Source organism: Microcaecilia unicolor, chromosome 2 (genome assembly GCF_901765095.1).
Source record: "Microcaecilia unicolor chromosome 2, aMicUni1.1, whole genome shotgun sequence".
Classification (NCBI taxonomy): domain Eukaryota; kingdom Metazoa; phylum Chordata; class Amphibia; order Gymnophiona; family Siphonopidae; genus Microcaecilia; species Microcaecilia unicolor.
Genome location: NC_044032.1, coordinates 526,879,834 through 526,898,937, shown reverse-complemented (window position 1 = coordinate 526,898,937; position 19,104 = coordinate 526,879,834). Strand labels below are relative to the sequence as shown.

General features: G+C 44.5%; 1 long non-coding RNA gene across 1 annotated transcript; it reads right to left on the bottom strand.

The window, feature by feature from the left end:
• Window positions 1-349: 349 nt before the first annotated feature.
• LOC115462617 lies at window positions 350-16,650 on the bottom strand. Its single transcript, XR_003940903.1, has 3 exons — window positions 16,559-16,650; window positions 14,118-14,122; window positions 350-365 (listed from the first exon to the last, which is right to left on the bottom strand). It is a non-coding gene; the product is annotated as an uncharacterized LOC115462617 (long non-coding RNA).
• Window positions 16,651-19,104: the final 2,454 nt, after the last annotated feature.

Below are 19,104 nucleotides of genomic sequence, written 5' to 3'. Positions count from 1 at the left end.
CTGTTTGTGTTTTAAAAGTACTTTTCCAAGATATTTCTCTCCCCTTATTTCTCATAAACCCCCTCACTCCCTAAACCATCCCTGCCCTTCACATACACCCTCACCTGCACCATCGCCTTGCTTGTCCCATTCATTGTCTCTCACCTCTCCTCTTGCCAGTCTTGCCAGTGGGGGGTGCTGTTTCACAATCACATTTTCAATAGAGAGGGACAGGCAAGTTCTGCAGGACTCCAGGGAACCTACCTGTCCCTAGCAATTGAAAACACACCACTCCCTACTGGTAGCAATGCAGTAGGAGGGCACTCACTCAGCTTAGAGGGAACAATGTATAGGGGTGAGTGACAATGACAGGAGGAGGAGGAGACCTCAGACTGTGAGTTCTGGTGGAGGGTATAAGTTCCGTTTGATGATCCTTCTTGGGCTCTGTGCAGAATTCTATACACCAGCACAACATTCTGCGCTGTACAGTTGCACAGAATTCCCCCAGAAGTAAATAGTGTAAGTATACAAAACTGAGCATTCATGCTTACTTCTCATATTCTCTTGTTTTTCAAAGAGTGAAAAGAAAGAGAGGAAGACATCAAATCCTAGAATTGCCTGGAGCTTGGTAATGCAAAGCAGGGAGAACATGGTTCCCTAGACAACTGGGAAAGGAAGACCAAAGAAGAGTGGTCAGTCCGAGAACCAAGCAATAGAGGAAATCAGAAATATGCTTCCCTGAGGGGATGAAGTCAGTAGTAACTGTTACCAGATGCAGCATAGATGGAAAAGATTGTTTCTATGACTGAAAGTAGGTTTTTATGTGATTGCCTGCCAGCAGGTGGGCAGGTGATTGTAGTTTCTAGTTTGGATGAAACTTATGAAGACTAATCCGAAGCTATGAGGGAGGTAGCAGGGAGGCCAAAAGACTCTGCCTTTTGAAAATGTCTCTGAAATTTGGAAGGAGAATTTACAGCGTAATCAGGAATGGATTGTATCAAAACTCTAGCCCGGGGGATTTTTTTCTTACCAGCTAACCCCTGCAGATTAGTGACTTGCACAGTAAATTTCACTGCAGGAAAATATAGCATTTTGCTGCGGCTTAGTAACTACCCCTATAGATTGTTAAAGTACGAACATGAAACTAAACCAGGTTTTATTGTAAAAGTATGTATTTTACAGGGTAATCATTAAGGTGTGTTATGGCTATAATACAAATTATTTGCCCATTAATGCACATTACATGGCAATAATGTGCTTTATACTAGAGTAATAAATATTAATATAAGGTTCCACAGGATACACAATAGACCCTTATGTGGTAGCTTGAACCCTAGCCGTAGTACAGAAAGACTTCCACTAGGGGTCACTGGCACCATTTTAAACCTAGCACAGGCACAAGGATGCACAACTCGGGCACCTTTTACAAAGCGGTGGTAAATCCAGCACAGGTTTGCCGCTCACTAAACAGGAAATACCACTAGGCTACCGCAGCAGCTTGGTGGTATTTCCCACCCCCAGCACGCTGTCATATCTGGTACTACAAAAATATATTTATTTTTGTAGTGCCAGTGTGTACCTGGCGGTAATCAGGCAGTGATGCACACTGCACACTGCCTGTTTACCACCGGGTTAGCACGGGAGCCCTTACTGCCACCTCAATGGCCAGCAGTAGGGCTCCCCCCTCCGAAATGGCCACACAGCAAGTGCTTTACTTGCCGCATGGCAATTTCCTGCTGAAAAGAAAGGCCTACCCTTTTACCTGCTGTGGTAAAAGGGAGCCTCGGTGTGAGTCAAAAACACGTACCAACACCAGTACAGGCCCCCTTTTGCAGCAGCTTGGTAAAAGGGGCACCTGGTGATCTCTGAAGTTTTGGAACCCCTAGACATCAGAGTTTTGAACATGTAGGGCGGGGGGGGGGGGGGGTTATACAGGAGGGTGAGGTCTTTAGAGGGAAGTGTTCTCTTCAGGTGATGTGATGAGGGAATTTTTGAGAGGGGGGATGTGTTCAATGGCTTCAGGGGGAAAGTCTTGCCCCTTTAAGAATTGGCCAGGCAACATCAGGCCGTGGGAGAAGCCCAGTTCTCCCAGACAATATTAATATCACAGCTTGTTAGGTTGAGATTGTGAGATTGATTACAAATTTCACTTTTCATATACCGTAAGAGTCACTAAAGTGCAGTAAACGTCTGACTATAACTGCACCTTAATAACTACCCTCCTTCCCTTAATATGCAAAATGACTTCTCTATTTTTTTTTTTAATTTTAGAATCTATTTTTGTTGCATTTAAAAATCACAAGGATGTGTTTAGAGTTCAGCCACAGTGCCTTTTATTTCACTGTTCCTACCCTCTGGTACTCTTTACCATTGAGTATACTTGGAGGGGCATAATCGAAAGGGACGTCCTCATTTCGATTTGGACATGCTCGCAAAACGTTCCCATCTAGGGGGGGGGGGAACCCGTATTTGCGAAACAAGATGGACGTCCATCTTTCGTTTTGATAATATGGTCAGGGATGCCCAAATCCAGAAATGTGGTCGTCCTTCTAGACTTGGTCTTTCCTGATTTTCGGCGATAATCCAAACTAAGGAGCCAGCATTTGTAGTTTACTGGTCCCCCTGACACGCCAGGACACCAACCGGGCACCCTAGGGGGCACTGCAGTGGACTTCATAAATTGCTCCCAGGTACATAGCTCCCTTACCTGCTGAGACCCCTAAACCCTCCCAAAACCCACTACCCACAACTGTACACCACTACCATAGCCCTTACGGGTGAAAAGGGGCACCTAGATGTGGGTACAGTGAGTTTCTGGTGGGTTTTGAAGGGCTCACTGTTTCCTCCAGAAACATAACATGTAGGGGGAGATGGGCCTGGGTCCGCCTGCCTGAAGTGCACTGCACCCACTAAAACTTCTCCAGGGACCTGCATACTGCTGTGATGGACCTGAGTATGGTATCTGAGGCTGGCATACAGGCTGGCAATCAAGATGTTTTTTGAGGGTGGGAGGGGGTTAGTGACCACTGGGGGAGTAAGGGGAGGTCATCCCCGATTCTCTCCAGTGGTCATCTGGTCATTTCAGGCACTATTTTGTGCCTTGGTCGTAAGAAAAACACGACCAGGTAAAGTCGTCCAAGTGTTCATCAGGGATGTCCTTGTTTCTTTCGATTATGGGTCGAGAACGTCCTAGTGTTGGGCATGCCTCCGATATGCCCCCTTGAACTTTGGCCGCCCCTGCAACGGAAACCAGTTGGGGACGTCCAAAATCGGCTTTCGATTATACCAATTTGGACGACCCTGTGAGAAGGACGTCCATCTTCCGATTTATGTTGTTGTTACATTTGTACCCCGCGCTTTCCCACTTATGGCAGGCTCAATGCAGCTTACATGGGGCAATGGAGGGTTAAGTGACTTGCCCAGAGTCACAAGGAGCTGCCTGTGCCTGAAGTGGGAATCAAACTCAGTTCCTCAGTTCTCCAGGACCAAAGTCCACCACCCTAACCACTAGGCCACTCCTCCACAAAGATGGGCATCCTTCTCTTTCAAAAATGAGCCCATTGGTGAGCTATCTTTAAACTGTTGTTATATATATATGAACAAGCCATAAAGCCCGTTACAACGGGCGACATTTCTGTTGTGCGTAATGTAATGAAATAGCCAAACGGGCAATATGTTTTATTTCTGAAATGTAAAGAGAGAGTGAGAGTGTGTATATGTGTGTGTGTGTGTGTGTGTGTGTGTGTGTGTGTGTGTGTGTGTGTGAGAGAGAGAGACAGTGAGTGTGTGAGAGAGACAGAAAACGTGTGTGTGTGTGTGTGTGTGTGCAAATGTGTGTGAGAGTGAGTGTGTTAAAGAGACAGAGAAAGTGTGTGTGTGTGTGTGTCTGTGTGTCTGTGTGTCTGTGTGTGAGAGAGAGTGTGAGAGTGAGTTAAGAGAGAGAGAGATTGAGAGTGTGTATATGTGTGTGTGTGAGTGAGAGAGTGCGAGACAGAAAAAGTGTGTGTGTGCATCTGTGTGAAAGAGAGAGAGTGTGAGTGAGTTGAGAGAGAGACAGAGAGAGTGAGAGTGTGTATACGTGTGTGATTGTGTGAGAGACATAGAAAGTGTGTGTGTGTGTGTGTGTGTGTGTGTCTGTGTGCAAGAGAGAGTGTGAGTGAGTTGAGAGAGAGACAGAGAGTGTGTATATGTGTGAGTGTGTGAGAGACAGAGAAAGTATGTGTGTGTGCGTCTGTGTGAGTGTGAGAGTGAGTTGAGAGAGACAGAGAGTGTGTGCCCCCCTGTAGCCACCCAGCGATTCTCCTCTCTCCCTTGCCCCCCTCCAGCCACCCAGCGATTCTCCTCTCTCCCCTGCCCCCCTCTCCAGCCACCCAGCGAGTCTTCTCTCTCCCATGCTCCCCCTCCAGCCACCCAGCAATTCTCCTCTCTCCCTTGCCCCCCCTCCAGCCACCCAGCGATTCTCCTCTGTCCCCTCCCTCCCCTTCAGGCACCCAGCGATTCTCCTCTATCCCCTGCCTCCCATGTAGCCACCAGCAATTCTCCTCTCTCCCCTGCCCCCCCCTCCAGGCACCCACCAATTCTCCATCGCTCCTTTGAAAGCCCTGCCCGTCTGTAGCCTTCCCTTCGAGTTCGTTCCCTCTGAGTCCCGCCGTCTAACGTCATTTCCTCTTTCCGTGAGGGCATGACTCTGAGGGAACAACCTGGAAGGGAAGGCTACAGATGGGCAGGGCTTTGAAAGGAGCGACGGACACTCGGTGGGTGCCTGGAGGGGGGGTCATGGGAGAGAGGAGAATCGCTGGTTGGCAATGACGGACTGGGGCAGCGGATTGGGCGTTTGTTACAGACCACCATTTATCCGCTGGTCCTGCCTCCACGTGCCGCTGTTACTGCCTGCAACAACGTTGGGACTCGGGATAGATCTGTGACGTGCCGCGAATGCGCAGAACAGCTGCACTGTTCTGCGCATGCGCGGCACGTCAGTCACTCTTCATTTATATAATAGGATTAGTCATTAGATTTTTTTATGGTATATATTGATGGTAGAATTACACTGATTGTTGTTCATTATGTGGTATTTTTTGTAATGTCAAACATTCAAGTTTCTTTTGCTTTTTTTTTTATTTAGATTAACTTTTGAGGCCCTGTTTACTAATGCACTAGCATTTTTATCGCATGCTATAAAATGAGCACGTGTTAACCATGTAGACGCCCATAGGAATATTATAGGCATCTACACAGTTAGCATGCACTAATGCCTAATGTGTGCTAAAAATGCTAATGTACCTCTAGCATAGCTTAGTAAACAGAGCCCTTGGTGTTGCCTCTAATGCAAGCAATTCCAAAACATTGCCTAGTTTGCATTTTATACTTTAAGCGCCCAATATTAAAAAAAGCTGTATCTTTTTCAGTCAGATTTAAGCTCCCAAGTTTTCAGCTGACATTGCATCTTAATTTAGGATTGTAAAGTTATGGTTATATGCCATTCATTTGCCTATTATTATGAGCCCAATTTATGACTTAGTGCTGAAATACAATGCTAAGCTCCTAACCATTTTCCCTGCCTCAATCATCCCTTTTTCCACCCACTTTTTATGATCCTACATTTAAGAGTCTAGTGAAATTTTGAGCATAAATTTAGGCACTCAGCCCTAGCAAATGTTCAAAGAGGATAATTTATGAGCATACTCTCAAAGTTAAGAGCGTAATACTTTCAGGGCCCCTTTTAGCAAGCTGCGGCAAAAGGGGGTCAGCGCTGGTGTCGGCATGTTTTTTACATGCACATAGAGACCCCCTTTTACCACAGCTGGTAAAATGGAAGTCTTACCTTCCTGCAGGAAATGGCTGTGCGGCAAGTAAAGCACTTGTTTTGCGGCCATTTCGGGTGGTGGGACCCCTTACCGCCACCCATTGAGGTGGTGGTAAGGGCTCCCGCATTAACCAGGCAGCGCGCAACACTGCCCGATTACTGTCGGTATACTCTGACGCTACAAAAATAAATACATTTTTTGTAGAGCTGGAAATGACGGCGCGCTACTGGTGGGAAGTACTGCTGGGCTGCTGCGGTAGCCCAGTGGTACTTCCTGTATAGCGAGCGGTAAGCCCGCATTGGGCTTACCACCACTTAATTAAAGGAGCCCTCAATATCCAGCTCTGAGTATTTTGATCATTGACCATCAGTGAATAAGGGACTTTGAAGAGATGTGACAATATTTGTCTTCTTTTTATTATTATTATTTATTTGTACATTTTCAATTAAAAAGAAAGATACAATAATCTTTGAGAGAATACACCAAGAAGCAGAGGAAATTACTTTCAGATAAAAGAAGAAGAAGAAAAAGTAACAATAGTAAGTTCATTTCTTGGTTAATTAGTCCACAATTGTGAGAGGAATCAAAGATTAAGTCCAAAGGACTTTTGGATATAAGCAATATTCAAAAAGAAGAAGATACAGGTAGTTACCCATATACTCTTAATCAGCTAAACATTTGGTTCTCTTCCCATGCTACCCTGAGAATTCAAAAAACTGCGTAGTTGGAGAGGTTCAAAAAACACATCATTCTTATCTTTAAAGAAGAGAATACATTTACATGTAAGTCGCAACTGGAAGTGAGCATTTAGTACAATGGTCTCTTGTTTCATCTCTAGGAGTCTTTTTCTCCTTTGTTTAGTCCATTTAAAAATATCAGGAAAGACTGACACTTTCCCTCTCAAAAATTCAGAATTAATTTTTTGAAAATATAGTCTCAATATAGCTTCTTTGTCTTGTAAGAATACAAAAGAGACCAGAAGTGCGGCCCTAGTTTTAATTTCTTCTTTAGACCGATCCAAAAACGTAGAAATGTCTAATATATCCTCAGATATTTCTTGTTGTTCTTGATCTTTCTGTCACTCTCGATTATCCTGCTGCTTAATTTTTATATTTAAATAGTATAACTTCTGGATGGGTTGCAAAGATTGATCTTGATATTTAAAGTTTTCTTTTAGAAACTTATGAAACAATTCCCTTGGGGCTATAAGCCTTGAGTATGGAAAATTAAGTATATGTAGATTTAAGTTCCTTGTCATATTCTCTAAGTTTTCCACTTTACGATGAAGAAGTAATATATCTCCTGCAAACTGAGCTTGATTCTCTTGAACTTTTACCATGTCCGTTTCGAATTTAATTTGTTTAGTTGAAAAACTTTTAATAGCTTTATTAACTTCTCTTACTTGCACAGAATTATTTAAAGACACTGATACAAACGAAGAACAAACCTTATTCAGGGTTTCAAGGGCTGTCCAAATGGATTCCAGCGATATTTCCTGCGGTCTTTTCAATGGCTGAAATGCTGAGACATATAGGAAAATTTCTTCTTGGAAATAGCTAGAAGTATTAGCTTCCCCCATAGCCTCTCCCGACGCCATGTTCAAAGATTGCTGGATCCCCTCCACTGAGGGTCGAGAAATGCCCTCAGCCATGTTTCCATTAACCACTTCCTGCAGCGAGGCTTGCCTCTCCTTTGAGTCTCCGTTTGTATGCAGTCTCGGCACTGTTGCCTCGTCTGGTCGTGGAAGTGGAGGGGTAGCTGGTCCTACCGGGTTGAGCGAAAAATCACCATCCTGACCGGGGATCTTCCTCGCCCCGGTAATGGAAGCACCCGAATGCAGGGTTGATACCAAATAGGCTGAGATAGAAGCTTGACGAGGTAAGGGAACTTCTAGCTTCGGGAGAAGAGGTCCCTTAAGCTTATCTTTCCTCTTCGGCATGCTCGTTATGAAGGAAAAAAGAGATTTTTCAAGCTTCAGTGGAAGAGCGTTCTCCTCAGCCTTCCTTTATTGCCGCCATCTTGGATTCCTTATTTGTCTTCTTCTTTCAGTTTCTGCTGTTATATGTGCTCTTATGTGTGGTGGTTGCCTATACCCAGTGCTATTTTTGTAGAAAAAAGGTGCTGGTACTCATTAACGGGCGGGTCACCACATATGGTTCTACCCTAATATAGCCACACCCACATTAGCCACACCCTTTATACCAGCCATGGTGCATATAAACAGACATCATTGAAAAATATGATACTAGTACAGGAGAAAAAATAACGGGATTTTTTTTCATTATAAATAATTTCTGTAAGCCGTTACAGCTCCAGTATACCCGTGCAAAAATAAGACAGCAGATGTAAATTCTCAAATTGGACATATTCCAATACTAAAATGAAAATACAATGATTTTTTTCTACCTTTGTTGTCTGGTGACTTTGTTTTTTCTATCCATATTGGTCCCAGTCCTCTGATTCTGCTGCTCTCTATCTGTTCTCTTAACGTCCGTTTCTAGGGCTTCCTTCCATTTATTTCTTTACTTTCCTCCTTTCTTCTTCATTTCTTGCCCTACATTCATAAGTAAAAGCTGGGTCCTCTTCCGTGGAATTGACTGGAGGAGGTATAACATAGATCCAGCTTTTGCCTATTTTCTCCATCCATGTGCAGTTTTTCTCCTCTCTTCCCTTTCCCTCATATCCATCCATGTGCATCTTCTTCTTTTTTCTTTCCTCCCTCCATCCATGTCCAGCACTTCTCCTCTCTCTCCTTCCCTCCACCCATGTCCAGCATTTCTCCTCTCTCTTCTCTCCCCTGTATCCATATAAAGCAATAATTCTCTTTCCCCTCTTCTCCATCCAAGTCCAGCATTTCTTCTCTCTCCCCGCCAACTCCTCCATCCATCCATGTCCAGCAATTCTCCTGTACCTCCTGCTCATCCTCTCCATCCATTTGCAGGCATTCTCCTCTACCCCCTGTCCTCTCCTGCCATCCATGTCCAGCGATTCTCCTCTCCCCTGTCCTCCCCTGCCATCCATGTCCAGCGAATCTCTTTCCCTTGACCTCCCATCTCATCCATGTCCAGCGATTCTCCTCTCTCCCCTGCCCTCCCCTCCTATCCATGTCCAGCAATTCTCTCTTCCCTGCCTTCCCCTCCCCTCCATGTCCAGCAATTCTCTTCTCTCCCTGCCCTCCCGTCCCTCCATGTCCAGCATTCTCTTCTCTTACCCTCCACATCCAGTGATTTGTTGAAACCCCAGCCCCCGCCCCCCCGCTGTCCCCACCCGCCCACCTGCCAGCCCGCCCTCAGCTCCCCGACTTTCCATTCGTGCACCCGTGCTCCCTGCCTTGAAAGTATTAGTTTACCCGAAGTCGCGGTGAACTGGCAGTAAAAGCAGCGGGCAGGCAAGCAGGCTTGCCTCCTCATCGCTTCCCTTCCCTCTCAGCACTTCCCGCCCTCGCAGAAAGTAAATTACATCAGAGGAAAGCAGGATGCGCTGAGAGGGAAGGTAAGTGACGAGGAGGCGAACCTACCTGCCTGCTGCTTTTACTGCTGGTTTGCCACGACTTTGGGTAAATTAAAGATTTCAAAGCAAAGGGAAGGGAGAGGGCAGGTGAGCCGGACCTCACAAAAAAGGTGCCAGTACGCCGTACCGGCACAAAAAATACACCGCCTATACCTGTCTCATACTTTTATTCTAGCAGTGATTTAAAATGCATGCAATCTGTGCATGCCCATTTCTTTCTCCTTCTTTCCCCTCTATCACAGATTGCAGTTTTTTTTTCTCCTTTCCCTCTATGTGTCTTCTACTTAGTCTACCTATATCTCTCATACCTCAGTTTCAGAAATGTAAACCACTCAGATGGCCTGCAATATGAGCAGTATAGCAAGCACTTAATAAACTTGAAAACATGTTTTGTCTTGAATCTTTTTGACAAGATGCAAATCAATCTTACACTGCCTCACTTCTTCCAAATCCTATGGCTACTGATGTCATCATGAATCTGAGTCCAGTAATATTTTTGCCATTTCTTTCTTGGATTTCAAAGGCAGAGAAGCTTGCGTTAGCAATGTGTACATTTCAGAGGTGAAAGGGTGAAAAATATTAGAGAAAGAGAGAAAGTAAATAGCACACTCAGGGCTCAGGTAATGAGGGTCTAGGCACAGACTGAGTTTGTGTGTCAGAAATAAAGTCAGGGTTGTGGTTTAGAGCAGAGAGACTCCATGGTGAGAAGCTTGATAGAAAATAAACTGGAACAAACACAGAGCTGAGACACATGGGGCAGGTAGAGCACACACATTAATTGAGTTGTAATTTGTGAGAATCAGTCTGGAATACTCTGTGGTTCTATTATAGGCAGCAAAATGACTATTGCAATATACACTGCCTGTCTATAACTGTGTATAGTCAATGCACTGGGTTCAATAACTGCAGAATCTCTGTGCATTACACAATATAACAAAACTGTTTTTCTCTCATTGAATCATGCCAATCCATGCTAGAGATAGGTGCAATTAAATCTCCCAGAATGAAGTAATAACTAACCTTATTCCCTCCTAAGAAAGGTATAGAACAGGTTTAAAAAGATTGAATCAGATGGATCATCAAACAAGGTATTTCCAAATTCAGAAAAGATCAAACATTTAATAGGAGAGGATCTTGTCGGGTGATTGTGACTTGGATTGGCCACTGTCGGAGACAGGGTGCTGGGCTAGATGGACCTTTGGTCTGTCCCAGTGTGGCGATGCTTATGTCTTATGGTTTGGATAAGCTAGTTGCTAGTGTAATAGGTGGCAAGCAGTCATAGCAGAGAGGAGGCAATACTGGCAGGGCCAAGACCCCCCCCCCCCCCCCCCCCCCCCCCCCCCCCCCATTGAAGAGCAGGAAGTAGAAAGTATGAGGAATTCCCCTGGACTTTCACTTTGTGGTCCAGCCTCAATACCGGTTTCAGATTTGATGTAAAAAGACATCATCTAAAAGATCAGAATGTTAGGCATTTTATACCATTTGAGTATCAGTGTTTTGCAGAATGCATGTGACTGTCAGAAAGCCATAAACAGAGGAAATGTATTGGACCATCTTTCCAGCAGCACCATACTCCATCTGCACAAATAAGACGCATTAGAGTTTGCTTCAAGACGATTTCTCGTATAAGACTAGGGACTCCATCCTGTATTCCAAGTAGCAACAGTAGTGAAGCTACAGCAAATAGGCACTCTAATGTTTTCACATGTTGTGATCCTACTGTCCCAGAAGCTCTATTTTTGACTAGTCAATAGTAGCCCCTTTGTGGCAGGAGAACAGTACAAATGAAACATCAGGCTGCATTCTAATCTTCCTTTTCAAGTAGTGGTCCTAAGTCCTTTCCTGTGATCTTTCTGACATTGTGACAGAAAATAGACTGTTTAGGGCCCTTTTCCTAAGCCACGTAGGCACCTACATGTGTTCAGCGTGTGCAAATTTTGAGTTACCGCCCGGCTACCGCGTGGCCTTTGTTGTAATTTCATTTTTGACGCGCGTTCGATATAAGTGCTCGAAAATATTTTTGTTTTCTGGCACATGGGTGGTAATCGGGCGGTAACTGTCATTTTATGCGCATAGACCATTACCGCCCGCTTACCGCATGAGACTTTACCGCTAGGTCAATGGCTGGTGGTAAGGTCTCAGACCCAAAATGGACATGCAACAACTTTCATTTTGCCACATGTCCATTTCGACAAAAAATTTAAAAAGTCATTTTTTACAGGTGCTCTGAACATTGATTCTGCATGCGCCCAAAACGTATGTCTACACTATCGCATGACATTTTTCAGCGTGCCATTGTAAAAGGGCCCCTTTGTATCAAATTCTCCCTGATAATTCTGTCTATGGAGACACTCAGATACTACTTCATCTGGTCTTCAGACGAGCTCATTTTCACACATAAATCTGGTTCTTTTCTAATCCTGTTGGTGCTTCTTTACCCCTGGCTCAGGGAACTTGGGATATCCATATTTATTTCCTATAAAACATATAGCCTCTACAATTTTAGCTGGATACCTACAATTCATAAAGAATTAAAATCAACAAGACAAAATAAAACAAATATAAAATAGATATGCCTGGAATAGACTTCCTGAGCTGGTACGTCAAGCTCCATCTCTGGCCGTCTCCAATCTAAGCTAAAAGCTCACCTTTTGATGCTGCTTTTAACTCCTAACCCTTATTCACTTGTTCAGAAACCCTTATTTATCATCCTCACTTTAATATTCCCTTATCTCTTATTTGTCCTGTTGTCTGTCCTAATTAGATTGTAAGGCTCTGTCGAGCAGGGACTGTCTCTTCATGTTCAAGTGTACAGCGCTGCGTTACGTCTAGTAGCACTATAGAATGATAAGTAGTAGTAGTAGTAGTAGATATAAAATCAAAATAAAAGTAATACAACATTTGAGTTGCTGAAAATGCAGTATGCAACTAAAACAGTAAACAGAGCATAGGAGTTGTTAGTAATATAGAGCCTCTTTTATCAGGTCACGCTAGCAGTTCCTGGTGCAGTAATGCCGACAAAGCCAGGAACTGCTAGCTTGGCTTGATAAAAGAGACACATAGAGGGGCATTTTCAAAAGGTCGTCCAAGTGTGAATTAGGACACCCTCATGAAGTCAGCCAAAATCAGGTAGGTATAATCGAAAAATAGTATGGACGTCCTTAGACATTCCATTATCGCAGTGTGAAACGCCCAAATCAGGGACACCTAAAAGTATAGTAAAAAAGGACACCCATCTTCCAGAACCGCCAAAGGACGCCCCCAACATTCACTCTTGCCAACATTTGTCATATGGTTCTTCGGCAGTTTTACGAGAAAGACGTCCTTATTATTATGGACTTCTCTGATGTATCTGGTTGTTCTGCAAGTACAGTGCATGTAGTTGCAGACATCTAGGTATGGGAAATATAAAGAATATTAATGTGCAAAATACAATAACAAAGACATGTATCTTGCAGCACTGCTGAAGGGCGTCCATCTTACTAGGCCCGCCATTTGGTCGTGGGAGGAGCCAGGATTTTTAGTGCACTGGTGCCCCCTCACATGCCAGGACACCAACCAGGCACCCTAGGGGGCACTGCAGTGGACTTCACAAAATAATCCCAGGTGCATAGCTCCCTTACCTTGGGTGCTGAACCCCTCAAATCCCCTCCAAAACCCACTACCCACAACTGTACACCACTACCATAGCCCTTAGGGATGAAGGGGGCACCTACATGTGGGTACAGTGGGTTTTGGGGGGCACCCATTTACCATCACAAGTGTAACAAGTAGGGGGGGGGTGGGCCTGGGTCCGCCTGCCTGAAGTGCACTGCACCCACTAAAAACTGCTCCAGGGACCTGCATACTGTTGTCATGGAGCTGGGTATGACATTTGAGGCTGGCAAAAAAATGTTTTGTATTTTTTTTTTTTGGGTGGGAGGGGGTTGGTGACCACTGGGGGAGTAAGGGGAGGTGATCCCTGATTCCCTCCGGTGGTCATCTGGTCAGTTGGGGCACCTTTTCAAGGCTTGGTCATGAACAAAAAGGGACCAAGTAAAGTCAGCCAAGTGCTCGTCATGGCCGACTTTCTTTTTCCCATTATCAGCCGTCAGCTTTTGAGAACATTGCACCATGCATGTGTGCTCCTTTCCATCTTCCGCTGTCCCATGGGATCTAGCCTGTTGCCATTTTTTCTGTGGAGCTAAATGGTCACACTGTCCTCATTGTCATCAGCTTTCATCAAAATTGCATTTGAGGTCAGTTTTTCACTGTTTTTTTCTTTTGTCTAGCATTAGATTAAGTCCTGTCACTGTCATGCAGGGACCGTTCTTGATCCTATAATTTAATGTAGTTAGGTTTTCAGCTGTTTACTGTTTCTTTATTTTGTGCAATCCACGTTGGTCATCTTAGCCTTAGGCAACCAGCCAAGTAAAAATTTTCATCATCGAGGCATAGGCGCCCACTCCATGGGTGCTGTGGGTGCTCGAGCACCCCCAATATTTCACCCCCCGAAAATTCGTTCCTTCCCTCTGAGTTTCAGGGTCGTCGTCCCCCTCCAAGTTCCAGGGTCGTCGTTCCTCCCTTCCTCCCTCCCCTCCCTCCCTTCGAGTTCCAGGCCCCTCCCTCCGAATTTGAAGTCATCTTGACTTACCTCGTCGGGGTTACGGCGGCCGGCAGCAGCGGTAAAAAACATGCAGGCTCGGCCCTTAGTTCAGTTTTCCCTTCTGTCTCTCTCAGTTCTGGTCCCGCCCTTGCGGAAACAGGAAATGAGGGCGGGACCAGAGCTGAGAGAGACAGAAGGGAAAACTGAACTAAGGGCCGAGCCTGCACGCTTTTTACCGCTGCTGCCGGGCCGCCGTAACCCCGACGAGGTAAGTCAAAATGGCTTTTAAAATTCGGAGGGAGGAGGCCTGGAACTCGAAGGGAGGGAGGGAGGAAGAGAGGGACGACAACCCTGGAATGCGGAGAGAGGGAGGGGGACACCTGTGGAACCCGGAGGGACCCTGTGGAACTCGGAGGAAGGGAGGGGACCCTGGAACTGGGAGAGGGGAGACCCTGGAACTGGGAGGGAGGGAGGGGGGACCCTGGAACTCAGAGGGAGGGAGGGGGCACTGTGGAACTCGAAGGGAGGGAGGGAGGGAACCCTGGAACTCAGAGGGAGGGAAAGAGGTATTATTAGGTATTATTACCAAAGAAATGGGGAAAAAATGAGGATGTTATAATGTCATTGTATCACTCCATAGTGCGACCTCACCTCAAATGCTGTGTGCAATTCTGGTCACTGCATCTCAAAAAAGATATAGTGGAATTAGAAAAGGTACAGAGAAGGAAGGGCATCAAAAATAATAAAGGGGATGGGGCGACTTCTCTATGAAGAAAGGCTAAAGCACTAGGGCTCTTCAGCTTGGAGAAAAGACGGCTGAGGGGAGATATGATAGAGGTCTATAAAATAATGAGTGGAGTGGAACGTGTAGATGTTAATCTCTTGTATACTCCTTCCAAATATACTAGAACTAGGGAGCATACAATGAAGCTACAAAGTAGTAAACTTAAAGCAAATTGGAGAAAACATTTCTTCACTCAACATGTAATTAAAATCTGGAATAGAATGTGATAAAACCAGTTAGCTTAGCGGGGTTTAAAAAAGGTTTGGCTAACTTCCTAAAAAAAAAGTCTATGAGCCATTATTATAATGGACTTGGGGAAAATCCACTGCTTATTTCTAGGATATGCAGCATAAAATGATTTGTACTATTTTGCCAGGTACTTGGATTGGCCACTGCTGGAAACAGGATGCTGTGCTTCTTTGGTCTGTCCCAGTATGTCAATGATTATGTTCTTATGTTCTTATTATGAATGGGTGGACGTAATTTTACTGTAAACTGTAAGACACTTTGAATCAAAACTTGTTTTTGGATAATAGTGGGACACAAGAATGCATAAATAAATAATAAAATCAAAGGGTGTAAGTATAACCTAAAAACATGAGGGAGGGAGGGAAACAAATGATAACTTAAAAAAGGGGCACATGTATAATATAAAGGGAGAGGGAAGGGGAAGCTCACTGAGGGTGGAGGAGAGGGAGGGAGACAGGTGACCCCAAGAGCAGTAGGAGCAGCCTCAGGAGGTGGGGATGGCTAAGAGTCCTGGGAGGTAGGGGGTTCAAGGATGTCAGCATGCTCTAAAGCAGAGAGAATACAGGTTTGTGTGTCTGCCATTTGCTCTAGAGTAGAGAATTGAATGGGGACAGAAATCTGATCTGTCTCCGCCTGTCCCCACTGGAATCTAACCCATCCCCACCTGTCCCTGCAAGAATTTAATCTGTCCCCACCTGTCCCCACAAGAATTTATCCTGTACCCACTCAGTCCCACAAGAATTTAATAGTACATAAAAAAAAATTCCAGTCAGCTCTCTCAATCTCTCTCTGGATTTGAGCTGCAGCACTACAGGCAAGGAAGGAATGGAAGTTGGAACACTCTGGTGCACACATGTAAGATTTGTATTTGATTCACTGGCACTGTGTGCTAAGAGGTCGTCACATGCACGCTCCAGTAGGTCAGGTGACATCTTATGCTCGTGCCTATGTCAGAGCTGAGGTCTGTGCATCAGCCCAGGAGCAGAGAAGATTAATAGTAACATAGTAAGTAAAAGCAGATAAAAACCTGAACGGTCCTTCCAGTCTGCCCAATAGTCACACTCATTATCAATTCATAATTAAATCAATGTAATCAATAGAAATAAAACAAAATAAAACATGAAAAAGAAAATAAGATGATATTATATACTTGATCATGGTCTTTCTTTGGCGTTTCTGGGACATAGACCATAGAAGTCCACCAGGCCCTGCCTTTATGTTCCAACTGCTGGAGTTACCGTTGAAGCCAACTCCAGCCTATTCGTCTTCACATTTGCGGGACACAGACTGTAAAAATGTGTCCAGCACTGTCCTCACGTTCTAACCACCAAAGTTGCTGTTTTAGCCCTTTTCAGCCCATCCTAAACCAGATTGCCATATATGAGACACAGACCATATAAGTCTACCCGGTATTGGCCCTAGTTCATCACAGCCAGGGTCACCATCTAAGTGTCACTCGACACATCCACACACACGTGGACATTTAAGTTTAGGTTTTTTATAACTTTCATTTTCTAATTAGAAATACTCTGTGTTCAACCCATGCCTTTTTGAATTCCGTCACCATTTGTGTCTCTACCACCTCCTTAATGGAGACTTTCCACATCTGTGCTGTTAAAGCAAGGACGTTGAGGAGACAAAAACTCAAAGAACTTGGCACTCGGTAGGTGAGAGACTGGCGCAAGTGCAGGGTACACTTCCATGGGAACCCCACAGGAACTGCTTTTGTCCCCATGGGATCCCTGCAGAACTGCTTCTGTCCCCGCGGGAACCCAATGGGTTCAACGGGATTCCCACAAACCCCGTTTCTGTGCAAGTCTCTAGAGCATCCTCCAGCCTGGCCTGCCCTGCTTCCAGAGCCCTTAGTCATTAGTCAGTAGTGACACACATGTACCCCATCTCCTTCAAGACAGCCTCTGTGCCAGTGGCAGGTGAAGGCAGAGATGGGGCTTCACCTATGCCAGCACCTACCACTGGAATGACATGACCCTCAGCTCTTTGTCTTGGGGAAGATGGGGAGACAAGCAGAGGCCATTCTCCTCTCTGGCAGAGATATCCCCCTTCAGAGGGAGGTCCTGCTAAATAGTGAGCTATATTTAGAATTGTGCTATGCATGAATGGTGGCACAATTACTTAACTGCTTAAGTCAGTGAACACACCAATGTTCACACTATGCGCAATTCTATATATGGTGCACTCTCTTTCTGGAATTACGCTAAGCATGTGGATTTTTGGGTGCAGAATTTTAGGTGCCACTTAAAGAATTTACCCTTTTATGCATTGAAAAAGTCTCATATAAATGGAAAGCAAGCCTATTATTCAATCTGATTTTAGATCATGATGTGAACTTTACTTTATGTTACAGGTACATGATTAATATGCTTAAGATGAGCATAGCATTTGTTGGATTACTTTTAACCCTCTTCTTCTCTTTCGGGCTCCTGTGCTCACCAGCTCATAGACTGACTCAAAAGGGTGGCCTGGTACAACTGCCTTAGTCTGGCACCCACAATTTCTGCCCTTTTTGCTCATTTCAAATGACAGCCCTGCAATTGAGGTCATCCTGGATAATTGTGTCCTTTTATATTTTCAGCTAACAAGCTAGCTGAAATGAGAGAAGGGTAAAGAGTGAAATGGCTACTATTTATCAGACTACCATATCAACATTTATTTCCTTTCTTTTCTTCTAATTAGCGTTAGTCCACATTGTTCACCTGCTAGCAGCCGAGTTGATGGAAAAGCTGGTTTGTCTAAAGATAAATTCTCTGTTCTACTGCAATAATGCAGGCCCCTATTATTGGCCCTTGTGGCTTTGATGTCTTATGCTGGTTGTCATTCCAAATACTGCACTCTGCCCATTCTCTTAGATCCACTAGAGTCTTTTAGCTGTAAATGCTGCTCTTTCTGCTTCAACCTGGAGGGAGGCATGGCCTAATGCTTAGTGTAGTAGGCTTTGCTCCTGGTAATCTGGGTTCTACTCCCACTGCAGCATCCTGTGATCTTAGGGAAGTCACTTAACCCTCCATTGCCCCAGGTACAAAAACTTAAATTGCAAACCCTCTATGGATAGAGAAATTTCCTGCATATAATGTGTACAGCACTGACTGCATCTAGTAGCACTAAAGAAATGGTTATTAGTAGTAGCCTGCATTCCTTTTCCCAGTGGAATCTTTTAGCACCAAATTCAAAAACATAAAGAAAGAAAACCCTTAAAAGCCTTCTTCTTCTCTACTGATGCTGCCTTTGCCATTGCCCTATCAATTATCCTATTTCAGTAACCTGATAGGATTGTTGCAAATACCATTTTCTGCTTAGCCTGATCTTCTTTCCCTGGCAGCTTCATGTTTCCTCTGGGCTGTTTTGTCACCAAAAAGAAAAAAATAATTTAAAAAAAAGTTGATGCTTATACTCAATTATGCATTTTTACATGTTCATTCTGGGAGGTTTGCTCTTGGGGTAATTATGGGGCCCTTTTACAATGCCACAGTAGAGTTACCGCAGCATTAGCATGCACCAATCTGGCACTACTGCCAACCTACTGTGGGAGCTGACAGTAGTGCCGCTCCCACCACACGCCATTTCTGCTGCGATGGGAAAGTGTTTTTATTTTTAGTGCCAGGGGCTTACCCGGTGGAAATCAGGCAGCGCTGCATGCAGCCTGGTTAGCACGGGAGTCTTTACTGGCTCCTAAATAGGATACAGTAAGTGCTGCCCTAAGAAATGGCTGTGTGACAAGTGTGTACTTACCACACAGTCATTTCCTTTTTTCTGCCTTTTACTTACTGCACTACAACGGGCCTCGGCGTGCAGCAAATCCATGTGCCGATGCTACCGCAGGGCCCCTTTTAATGTAGCCTTGTAAAAGGGGGCCCTATGATAGCTCTGATTTATTCTTTAAATTCTCAGATCAGTAGATGTCAGCCCATATATTTCTAACAATTATTTTTCAAAACTATAACATAATTTAAAATAATCTGATTCATCATACACAATGGTGGAGTTGAATCAAATGATGCGTACCCTCCATATTTTATAATTGTGGATCCTTAAATTAGTGAGTCATACTTTTTGTATATTTTTATTTCAACAAAATGGAAGCTAAGTAAAAATTATTTAGAATATGAAGTAGAATGTAAGGCAACATGGCGGCTAAGTACATTTTATTAAACATAGTTTGTAAACACATAGGA